Here is a 13,035-nt window from a genome sequence, read left to right as displayed (position 1 = left end):
ACAGATGTCATGTCTTTTCATGATCCAATATATAGTTCCTAATTCTAATTGGCTTACTTCATCATGATGGTATTGTTTAGGGAGAATGATGCTAGTTAGGATATGATGAAGTACCTTAGTGTTTAGTGGCAGTAGATGTTTACAACTTTTAGGAACAAATGCTAAGTTGGGATTGGCGAAAATTGTTCCTAAGGCTTCAACATATGTTGTCCCAACAGTTTCATCATCCCATGATCCTCTAAAGTAGAGTCCTCTATTTTTTATGGGAATGCCTATCATATCGCAAATGAATTTATCCGTAATGGAGATGTGTTGTCCTAAGAGATAGATAGACATTCTTTCTTCTTCATCTACTTGTATATTGTTATAAAACAATCTAATAAGTCTTGGATAGATGGGTTCACTAATTTGTAAAATAGGGAGTAGATCTAAGTTTGCAAACCATTAGATTGTCTCTAAGTCTCTTAGTTCATTTAAATCTACATGTTTTCCCTTATTGACACTCCTAAGTTCGAAAGAGGAAAACTTTTCAGCATGATATTTTGAATCGAAAAGGGTAAGATCAAAATCTTCCACTAAGCTCCTCTTCCCTTTGTCCCTTGAGGATCTTCTAGACCCCATAACTACTGCTATTTAAGAGGATAGTAATGAGCAAGAGTAAATGAATCAAAAACAGAATTTAAGGGGTTCTTAGAGAATACCTTAGTGAGATCTTCAATAGAAGGAGAGATTGTTGAACTTTTACTTCAAAATGAGGAGTATTTGGGATGCTATCAGGGGTGAAATGGAGGTGGCGAAGCTTTGGAAGAGTAAAGAGGGGAAGGGAGTGAGTTGGGGTCAGTTCCACCACCGGCCCTAGCTCGGGTTAAAAAGAGGTAGAGTTGCGGGTGGTTGCACCTCTGGCTGGGGCGGTACAACCGCTTGCAACACGTGACAGTCGGAGGTGCTACCTCCAACTAGGGCGGTGCCACCGCCTGCAGGCGGTGAGCACTTGTTCTGATAGCAGTGTGATCTGATTTGAATGTTTTTTATTTGAGAAGAATTTTCATTTAGAGCAATCAACTTTACTTACGTAATTACGTAAGAATTTTTCATTGTAAGATAAGAAATTTTGCATGATCAAGATAGATCTTGTGACGTGTATACTCTAAATGTCGTGCATAAGTTTGTGACATATTGTTCAGGTCTTGCAAGTTCATGACAAACTTAGTAAGTTCATGATATAGTTGTATTCGAAAGTAACGAACGGATGAAATCAATAAGTTCGAAAATCTAGAGGATATGTGAGGTGAGAATCATGGGTTTTCAATTCTGAGAGATCGAATAGGATTGTATCTATATCGCATTTGTAATTTTAATTTTCTAATCCTCTTCTGTTATTTAGGCTAGAGAGCATCGCAATTTCTTTTTGGATCTCGGGTCATGAATATCGAGAATCCAAAGAGTAGGATATTATTTCTTGCTCCCAGCTTAAAATGTTTTATGTCTTTACAAGAAAGGATGATCTTTAGGTACCCATTTGCTTTTGGGTGCCTCACAAATAGATCTACATTGTTTATCATGTTGCATAGAATTTATTATGGTTCCTTTAGGAACCCAAATTAATTTGTTCAGACTAATTTTCTTGAATGGACAATAATGCATTTTGTGTCCAAGTTTGCAACAAAAGTTGCATTTGCTTTGGTGTCGAACATGTAAGATGGGGCCTTTTATGAAGGTGGTCGGATTTTGGGGAGGACTTCTCACAAATCCGATTCCACTTCTTTTGGGAACGTGACCCTTGTTTGCAAGGATTATGTTCAAGGACTTGCTACCAACCTTGAATTTCTCCAAGGTGTCCTTAAGTAGCAAGTTTTCCTTTTGGAGAGTTTCTAGATCATGGCATTTTATGCATGAACCTAAACTATCATGATATTCAGCTTTTAACTTATTGAAATTACAAGTAAGACTATCATGCTCCTTTTTTAGCAATTTGTATTTTCTACTAATAATCTTGCATTCATCAAATAAGTCATGGAAGGCATTTAATAATTCATCAAATGATAAATCTGCATATATTAAATTCGTTACCTCCTCTCCGATGGCTATTAAGGCGTAATGAGCAACTTGCTCGGTGTTGGACTCCTCTTCTTCGGATGCGCTCGAGTCATCCCATGTTGCTGTGAGCGCCTTCTTCTTTGATGTTCTCTTTTTGACTTGGGGACAATCACTCTTGTAGTGTCCCGGCTTTTTGCACTCATAGCAAATAACTTGGTCCTTTTTGGGTTCAAGTTTATTTTTTGTGTCATTCTTAAACTAGTTTCTTTTAATAAATTTTTAAAATTTTTTTGTTAGAAGTGCCAAGTCATCGTCACAGTCCTCATCACTTGAGTTTTCTCTCAAGTGGTCTTCTAAAGTTCTAAGTGCCATATCCTTCCTGTTCTTTGGAAGGATGTCTTCTTGCTCTTCATGAGCTTTGCAAGTCATCTCGTAGGTCATTAATGACCCGATTAGTTCTTCAAGAGGGAAGTTGTTTAGATCTTTTGCCTCTTGAGTAGCAGTGACTTTAGGATCCCAACTCTTAGGAAGAGATCTTATAATCTTATTTACGAGCTCAAAATCCGAAAAACTTTTTCCGAGTCCTTTTAGACCGTTGACGACATCCGTGAAACGGGTAAACATGTCGCCAATAGTCTCACTCGGTTTCATCCGGAAAAGTTCGAAAAAATGTAACAAAATATTGATTTTTGACTCTTTCACTCTACTTGTGCCTTCGTGAGTCACTTCGAGTGTGTGCCAAATATCAAATGCGGTTTCACAAACCGAAACACGGTTGAACTCGTTTTTATCAAGCGCACAAAATAAGGCATTCGTAGCCTTTGCATTAAGAGCGAAAGTCTTCTTCTCCAATTCATTCCAATCGATCATTAGAAGAGAAGACTTCGAAAATCCATTTTCGACAAGATTCCAAAGTTCAAAATATATAGAAATAAGAAAGATCCTCATTCGGGTCTTCCAATAGGTGTAGTCCGTCCCATTGAACATGGGTGGACATGTAATAGAATGTCCCTCTTTTTAATCCATTTGAGAGTTAACCCCGCTTTGATACCAATTGTTAGGATCAAGAGCGCTAAGAGGGGGGGGGGGTGAATTAGTACAACGGAAAACCTTCTACGATTAAAAGAGAAACTGCGTTCATTCGTTAAAGGTGATTTTGGTAAGAAAACCGATTCATAAATCACTTTAACTTTTGTTTAAGTGAGATGCAGCAAAGATGTAAATGCAGTTTGTAGTTATGATTCTAATTAGATAGTAGGTGCAAACTGAAATATGATATTCGTACGAAAAAACTGATTTACGTCTAGATGCTGATTCCTAAATCACTTGATTAAGCGAGATGCAGTTTAAGCAAGGATATAATGGCAGTTTGCAGTTATAATAGAAATCAAAACGTAAATGCAAACTGAAATATGATGATCGTACGATGAAACTGATTTACGTCTAAACGCCGATTCGGAAAGTGCAAAGCTTGAAACCCGATCGTATATGCGCAGAAAGCAGTAAGCTTTTGAGGAGGTTTGCAGTAAAGATAATATGCTTAAAGTAAATGCAAACCGAGATTTAGAGTGGTTCGGTCAATCTTGACCTACTCCATCGATGAGGTCACCGACGTCAACTAGAGGCCTTCCTTCAATAGGCGAAGACCAACCACCATTTTACAGTTTCACTCCTTTTGACGGGCTTAGGAGACAACCCTTACAGAATTTTCTCTCCTCTCTTTATAGCTCAGAACTTGGAAGAAAAGAGGGAGAAGGACTTTTGGCCTTTACAACAATTTTGAGCTCTAAAAATCACAGAACAAGATCAAGATTTCGGGGTGTGCTCTGTGCTCTATCAGTGCTGAATGGGTGGGGTATTTATAGGCCCCAACCTAGTTCAAATTTAGAGCTCAAAACTGTCAATTCCCGGAACTCCGGGATCAAGCGGTTTCACCTCCTGACTGGAGCGGTTGCACCGCTTGGCAGAGCTCGAAGACTGAGCCTCTAGGCGGTGCCACCTCTTGTCAGGGGTGGTTGCACCTCCTGCCAGAGCTTGAAGACCGAGCTCAAGTGGTGCCACCTCCTGTCAGGGGAGGTTGCACCGCCTAGTCTCGCTCGGAGACTGATCCCAAGCGGTGCCACCTCCTGGCTAGGGTGGTTGCACCGCCCAGTCTCGCTCGGAGACTCAGCCCAAGCGGTGCCACCTCCTAGCTTGGGCGGGTCAACTGCTTGGCAGAAATCAGGGTCCGAATGGGTTGATCCATTTGGCCCAATTTGGGTTTTTTAGGGGCCCAATTGTCCCAAGATTAAGTTAATGGGATCACCTCCCATTTCTAACTTAATCATTGTGCTAACTATGATATTTCCTAAGACATTTACTGCAACTTGCTCCAATGCGTCAATCGCTTCTTTCGGAGAGCTTCCGACGAACTTCCGTTGAGCATCCGATGAACCCTCGGTGATGCTCCTGCGGACTTCCGGCAAACTCCTGGACTTGCGATGATCCACTTGGCGAGTTCCGACTAGCTTCTTTGGCAAGCTCATGGACTTCTCGGATTTGTTCCCACAGAACCTTCGACGATTGTCCGAACTTCCATCGAACTCTCGAACTCCCAACGTGATCATTGTCTTTACTCCGGCGCAACTCCTGCTGCATATCTTACTTTCATCGTAGTTAATCATACACACTTATCTCAACATTTAGATTAGATAACAAATGACAATTGACTTCATTATCAAAATCCGAGATTCAACATCTCCGAAAGGAGAAATCGTACGCTATTAGACATGGTACGGTCCATGATGAGTTTCGCTAACCTACCCATCTCATTTTGGGGATATGCCCTAAAAATCATAGCTTACCTTCTGAACAAATTTCCAACTAAGTTGGTAGTGTCTACACCATATGAGATATGGAAAGGGAAGAAGCCTGATCTTAAGGTTATTAATATTTGGGGATGCCCTGCCCACGTTAAAAGATATAACCCTGATAAGTTAGAATCAAGGACAGAGCGATGCAAATTTGTGGGATACCCCAAGGAAACTTGTGGGTATTATTTCTATCATCTCGAGGACAAAAAAGTCTTTGTAGCTAAGAGAGTAGTGTTCCTTAAGAAGGAACACATTCTTGGCGGAGATAGTAGGAGAATGATAGAGTTGAGTGAGGTTGGAGAACCAAGCTCAAGCACCACTCTATAGCCCGAGTCTGTTTAGGTACATAATACACAAGTTTCTACTTTATGTAGGTCTGATAGAGTATCCCATCCTCCTGAGAGATATGTGGGATATATTAGAGGAGAGGATGTTAAGGATATTGATTCTCAGACCTACGAGGAGGCTATTATGAGTATAGACTATGGGAAGTAGCAAGAAGCCATGAATTCTGAGATGGATTCTATGTACTCCAACAAGATTTGGAACCTAGTTGATGCGCCCGAAGGTATTATACCCATCGGTTGCAAGTGGATCTTTAAGAAAAAGATCAGAGTAGATGGAAAGGTAGAGACCTATAAAGCAAGGCTAGTGGCTAAGGGGTATCATCAAAGGCAAGGTGTTGACTACGACGAAACCTTCTCACCCGTAGCAATGCTGAAATCCATCAGAATTCTATTAGCTATTGCAGCACACTATGATTATGAGATCTGGCAGATAGATGTGAAAACCACATTCCTTAATGAGAACCTCGAGGAGGAGGTGTCTATGATGCAACCTGAGGGATTTGTGTCCAAGAACTGCCCATATAAGGTGTGTAGGTTGCTTAGATCCATTTATGGACTAAAGCAAGCTTCCCGAAGTTGGAATATAAGATTTGATGAGGCAATCAGATCTTATGACTTCGTTAAGAACGAAGATGAGTCTTGTGTGTACAGGAAGGTAAGTGGGAGCGCTATTACCTTTTTGGTGTTATATGTGGATGACATCTTGATCATTGGGAATGACGTAGGAATGCTATCCATAGTAAAGACTTGGCTATCTAGACACTTCTCCATGAAGGACTTGGGGGAAGCATCCTATATCTTAGGGATTCGAATCTATAAAGATAGATCCAAGAGGATGCTTGGCTTGTCCCAGTCCAGGTACATAGAAACCATTGTCAAAAGGTATGGTATAGAAAATTCCAAGAGAGGTCTTATACCGATGAGACATGGGATATCGCTTTCTACGAGTATGTCCCCAAAGACTCCAGAAGAAAGGGCGAACATGGATATGATACCTTATGCCTTAGCAATAGGGTCTATCATGTATGCCATGCTATGTACTAGGCCTGATATAGCGCATGCTCTGAGTGTCACGAGCAGGTATCAAGCGTACTAGGGTTGGAGCACTGGAAAGCAGTAAAGTGTATCCTTAAGTACTTTAGAAGGACTAAGGATCTTTTACTAGTATATGGAGGTAATAACCTTAAGGTTGAAGGCTACACGGACTCAAGTTTTCAGTTTGATGTCGATGATAGCAAGTCAAATTCAGGGTATGTGTATACCTTGAATGGAGGAGCAGTGTGTTAGAAGAATTCCAAGCAAGATACTACTGTTGACTCGACCACAAAGGCGGAGTACATTGCTGCATCAGACGTAGCAAAGGAGGGAGTCTGGCCGAAGAAGTTCATCACAGATTTAGGAGTCGTGCCGGGTAGCGAGGAGCCGATCTCCTTATATTGCGACAACAACGGGGCGATTGCTCAAGCGAAGGAACCTAGGTCTCATCAGAAATCTAAGCATGTTCTGAGGAGGTTCCACCTTATCAAAGAGATCGTAACCCGAGGAGATATAGTAGTGGAAAGAGTTCCATCCGAAGATAACATTGCAGATCCACTGACAAAGTCGTTATCTCAGATTGTCTTTGAGCGTCATAGGGGTCTGATGGGGATCAGACACATAGGTGATTGGCTTTAGGTCAAGTGGGAGATTACTAGTCATAGGTGCCCAGCAAGCCGATCACATGAGTGATGGCATGTGTGACTTAATAAAGAATCTTTTTGCTTATTATATTTTGGAATATATCACTTTATAACCATTGCATATGTGCATATATATATATATTGTGATGTCCTTGGATTTGTGCAATGGGAATCGGATCGTGATGAGATCACGAAAATAAGATCGATTCACCTTTAAACACATATCCTGAATAATCCCGGTCATAGGTTACTCGAGAGGGACATCGTGATAATTGGACAGACTAGTGTGATATATACCCGTCCATATGATGGATGCAGCTGGTCTCATAGTTGCTCGTGTAGTGACAGTAGGGATATAGTACAGGTGCTCATTGGAGAGTGAGTTCACTGATTGATCCGCTTATGGAATGCTAGATGGTTGATGATGCCTTATTGTTAGACAGCGATTCCGTAGTCCTAGTGGTATATCTGGTCCTTAGACTTGAGATACCAAGGATGTCCTATATGAGTGCTCCACTCTTTGATACCAGACTTATAGGTTTGGCTGTCCCAGATCTAGTATAGTTGGTCATTGGGAGTGGTAGTCGACCTTACGAGGGCTATTGAGTGTCGATACAGGATCATCCACTCTCGACGTCATGAGAGGAATATCCCATGTGTTCTTGCTCAGACAAATCCCTAGCCAGGGTCATTCGGGTTGAGAGAGAAAGAGTTCTCTAGGAGAATCCGATTAGAGCGAGACTCGAGTAGAAACCATATGGGTTTGACAGCACCATGTTCGATATACTATCTCTGGGATATTAGATGGATGAAGGACTATAGGTATACGGTAACTGAGGACAGACAAGTCCAATGGATTGGATTCCCCTATATCGTCTGGAGACTATGGCGTAGTGGTCTAGTACGTCCATAGTCGATGAGTCAAGTGAATTATTACAGAAATAATAATTCACTAAGTTAGAAGGAGTTTTGACAGGTATGACTCACGACCAGCTCGATATTAGGCCTAGAGGGTCACACACATATGGTAGGCATTACGATGAGTAGAGGTTTAGATATGAGATATTCGACGAAACCCTTGTCTTATTGGATATCCAATAAGCCCTTGAATTATTGGATCCCATGAACGAGATCCAATAAGAGCCTATGAGAGATTATTGGATAGAGATCCACTAATCTAAAATGCTTGGGTTATTGGATGTAGATTCAATACCCACTAGGGGAGGATTCATTAGGGTTTGACAAGGGACCTCTATAAATAGGAGGGATTCAGAGCCTCATAGGCTAGAGCCTTTGTTTGCCTCTCCTATTCTCCTTCATTTCTCCACCTCAGAGCAGGCTTGGAGTTTTGAGGAGCATCGTCGTAGGCCTGCTGTGTGGATCACCGCTAGAGAGGAGGATGCTTGACCTCCTTCACCCTCTCCTAAAGATTTGCAAGGAAATAGGGATATATGATCTCCCTAGGTAACACAATCTACTCTATACGCAGTTTTTCAGTTTCGCGGATTTTGCGCACCAATCTTTGCACGACGACGAACATCTCTTTGGGAATCGGGGATTTTGCTTTCTTGTTCTTCCGCTGCGCATGTGATGTCACCCCCAAGATTTCCCAACAATATTGCTTTGACTCGAATGCAACTTGAATTTAAGGTTCTATCAATATAGTATATTGATAGGGGGAATTAAGGTTAACTCCGTCATCAATTGGTTATCATCATCAAAAAGGGGGAGATTGTTGAATCTCGGATTTTGATGATGAAATCAATTGATAGTGTTTATGATTTGATCTATGTTTTAAGTGACACAAGAAGCTTTGATCAGGGGGAGACAATTAAAGCAGAAAGAGTCATATTGGGCCAGAGTGGAACATGTCAAAAGATTGGACATCGAACCGAAGGATCAGTTGACGTATCGATAGAAGGCCTTAGGCCATGGGTTTGGGCATTGGGCCAAGAAGAGAGGAAATTGTGCTAAGGAAATCAGAGTTACAGAGGTCAACTGGCCGATTGGGCAATAGGCTGCAAGAGAGGACGATGTGCCGAAGAATCAGATGAAGCATCGATGAACCAATGACATACGAGACAACATTTGATTAGCTTGGTAATAATTGTCTAGATCGAAGTAGGTTTTAAGTGTACAAGATTAACTACAATAGCGATCAAGGCATAAAGCAAAATAAAGTCCTGGAATCAAGAATGAGATTTTGTTGGGAGTTCGAGAATTCGTCGGAAGTCTAGATGTTCATTAGAAGTTCAATCGGAATTGACCAAGAAGTGTAGGAGCTTGCCAAAGAAGCTCATCAGAACTCGCCAAGAAGATTATCGTGAAGTCCAAGAGCTTGCCGGGAGTCCGTTGGAATATTGCAGAGAGATAGTCGGAAGATCGCCGAAAGAAACCTAGACTTACCGGACTTATTTAGGTTAGTATTTGTATTAAAATTCGTAGTTAGCACATAATTGGGTTGGAATTGGACCAACTCAATTACAGGCCAATTGGGTCCAAGTTGAGCTATGTTGGGCTAACTGAAAGGCCCAAATAGTGACCCAACAGGTGGAACCGTCGTGGCACAGTCTCCGAGAATATGTTAGGCGGTGGTACCATCGGTTTAGGCGATGGTATCGCTCATACACAATCTTCGAGAGACTATCAGGAGGTGGTACCATTGGATTGGGTGATGGTACCACCCAGTGGCAGGGTGCCAAGTAGTGGTACCGCTAGACTAGGCGATGGTACCATCCAATGTCAGTACTATAAGTGGTGGTACTGCCCAGCACAGGCGGTGGTACCGCCAGGACCTAAGAAACCTAGGATGAGACTTTTTTATGCTCTAAGTTTGAACCATTTGAGGCCTATAAATATCCCTCTCATCCCTGGTTAACATGCACAAGAATTGAGAGTGAAAAAGGAAGAAAACGCTATTGTAATCCTGTGTGAACTCTTCTCAAACTCTAAGTGTTAGAGAAGTTTAAGAGAGGAGGTTGTGGGGGTTGTAAAGGTTCTGTCTTGAACCTATTAAAAGGAGAATCAAGTTGTAAGGGTAGTTGATATTTGCCTATTGAAGAAAGATCGTTAGTGGATGCCGGTGGCCTTGATGGAAGAGGAATCAGTAGAGTGGATGTAGGTCACGACGATCGAACCACTATAAAATATGGTTTGTATTTCTGCTTTGCTATTTACATTTATTGCAAATTTCCATACTTCCTAATAACTTTAGCTGCACACTCTTACAAATATATTTCACGTTAACATATTTTCCAAAATCAATTTTTATCGTACGAAGATTTTCGAACCGATGTAATTTTATCCACTGCACTAATTCACTCCCCTACCCCTCTTAGTGCTGACTCGTTCCTAACAGAAGGAGAAGGATTTTAGATAGGAAAAGTGGGTTCAACAAAAATAAAATGACATGATATAAAGACCTTTTGAGTTTCGGGATCATAACCTTGAAAAATATTATGGTTAAAAGGAATACCATACAAAGGTTGGATCTTAGTGTTAACTTGTGTGAAGCGTAAGGGCATAGCCAGAGATAATATAAATAACCAACTACTTTAAGTTTTTGAAGGTTTGGGTTTTGTAAAATAGTTTTATCAAATTGTGACTAGTGTAACAGGATTGGGGTGAACATACGATTAATGAGATAGACTACAGTTTGAAAGACTACTAACCAAAAAGTTAGTAGCATGGAGGCCTAGTGTAGAAGGGTGAGACTAGTTTCAACTATGTGTCGATGCTTTCGTTCAACTAAGCCAACTAATTGAGGTGTATGTGATGGTGACTTAAAATATTATATACCACATAATGAGAGATAACCCGTTAGAGCTTAGTGTTTATCTCTTCCATGAGAGCAAATTGTCTTAATGGTAAACTGGAAGAAGTTCTTAACCACCTTTCTAAAATAAGTAAATACTATGGTAACTTTATATTTATGTTTAAGAAGATAAAGTCATATATATATTTAGTAAAATAATCTAAAAAATGATATAAAATCTAAAATTATTAAAAGAAGTGGTTTGGGTAGGGTCTTAGACATTAATGTAAATAATTTAAAGTAATTTGGATCAGGATATGAAAAATATTTAGAAAGATAGATTATGACTTTTATTACTAAGATAAGCATCACAATGAGTTGTAATTATACTTGATTTGAAAATTGGAAGGAAGTAATAAGAAATTAGCCATTGTTGAATATAGAATGATGGATGACCAAGGTAGCGACAAGACACATCGATTGGAGCAACAATTGAAGTAAGAGTGATTAGCTAAGTAATTTATGGAGCTAATGACTATTCATAGATATTGTCTTTATTCTTACCTTGAATCAAGGATGTCCTCATGCTTAGATCCCTAACAAGAAATGAACGAGGAAAGAACTCAATAGATGTATTATTTTATTTGCAGATTTGACAGATAGAAATTTTTTTTTTTATGTGAGGTGCACACAAAATATTATTTAGTATAAAAAGTATTTGTGTGTGAATAGAGTGTTGTGGAAGTAGAGTGAGTGAGAGAGATTCTATTACCATCACCAATGATGATATCTTTATTGTCTCTATAGTTGATGTTGATAGATAAATTCTACATATCAAAAGTGATATTATGGGATTTACTAGAGTCAATAATCTAATTGCTTGGCTGAGTAGTCAGAGTAGTTATGATATTTGCTTGAAGCTTATTGGGTGTAGTAGAAGGCTTGGGTTGAGATCAAAAAGCTTTGGCTATGTGTCTAATTTTATCATAGAGTTGGCAAATGACTTTTTATTGATTATTATTGTTGAGATATTAGAATTGTTGATAACTATATGATTATTATTGAAGTTATTTCCTAAGTTATTTGGGTTGAAGTTACTACTATAGTTGGAGAATTGATAGTGTAATGGAGGATGATAACTCTGTGTTACCTATGTGTCTAGAAAGTATCTTGTTCAATCTTTTATTTAAGTTATTATTACTTTGATTACCCTTTTCTATATATTTTTGACTGAATTAAGCTGTGATAGTTAGTCTCATATTCCTTTCTTCTCATTTCAAATATATTTTATGATCAATCAACTTATTATACAGTTTTTCAAATGAAATTGGTGAGTCAAGTGTTTGAATTACTATTGTTAGTTTCTTATATTCATCTCCTAGACCATTAAGGGTATAAACAATAACCTCTTCATCACTCAAGAGATGACCTATTAAAGCCAAGCCATCTATAATAACTTGTAGATTTTGCATATAATCAACAATAGTACTTTTCTATTATGTTGTTTTCATCAAGGTATATGAAAGACTTAGTATGCATGTTCGATAGTGATTGGTTATGGTAGCTTGTAACTTAGATTATGCTTTTATAGTAGTGCTATATGAAGAGATTAGTGGTGCTATGGAGTCCTATTATGTTGTTTTCATCAAGGTATATGAAAGACTTAGTATGCATGTGCGACAACAATTGGTTAAGGTAGCTTGTAACTTAGATTATGCTTTTATAGTAGTGCTATATGAAGATATTAGTGGTGTTATGGAGCCAATAACTAAGGTTTGAATGACTTGCATAATAAGATAATCTTGATGTAACCATAATTTGTGATTAGGATTTACCATTAACATTAGTTCTCCTAGTATTTGAATATTTTTAGATGGATAATTGAGTAAGCCATCGATGTGACCTAGTAGGTTATATCCAAAGAGAAGGTTAGTGAACTGTGCTTGTCAAGATACATCATTTCTATCTTTGGATAGCTTAAAAGGAATTGGAGTGGTTGCATTGATGAATATGAACCTAGTATATTGAGAAGAACTATTGTTTCCCGATGAAATAACAACCAGAGGTTCAAAACTTGAGCAAGAAGACATATTGATGATGAGTGATGTCGCCTTCTATTCAAATTCAATCAGATATGGGATGAATCAGATTTGAGGGATGAGGTGGAGAAGATCTAAAATTAATCAAATCTAGAAGAGATTAAATAGATTAGATCTAATGAAGTGGTATTTGTTGTCCATCTTCTAGTCTGATTAGATTTGATGAGGTGGAAAAGATCTGGATGAGGAGGTATCAACCGATGTGGAAAGACTAGCAACCAAGGCTCCGACAATGTGCGATAAAGAAGGGAGCCCATCTGCTATTGT

This window comes from Musa acuminata, chromosome BXJ2-10 (assembly GCF_036884655.1).
Source record: "Musa acuminata AAA Group cultivar baxijiao chromosome BXJ2-10, Cavendish_Baxijiao_AAA, whole genome shotgun sequence".
NCBI lineage: Eukaryota > Viridiplantae > Streptophyta > Magnoliopsida > Zingiberales > Musaceae > Musa > Musa acuminata.
Note: the sequence above shows the minus strand (reverse complement) of the source record.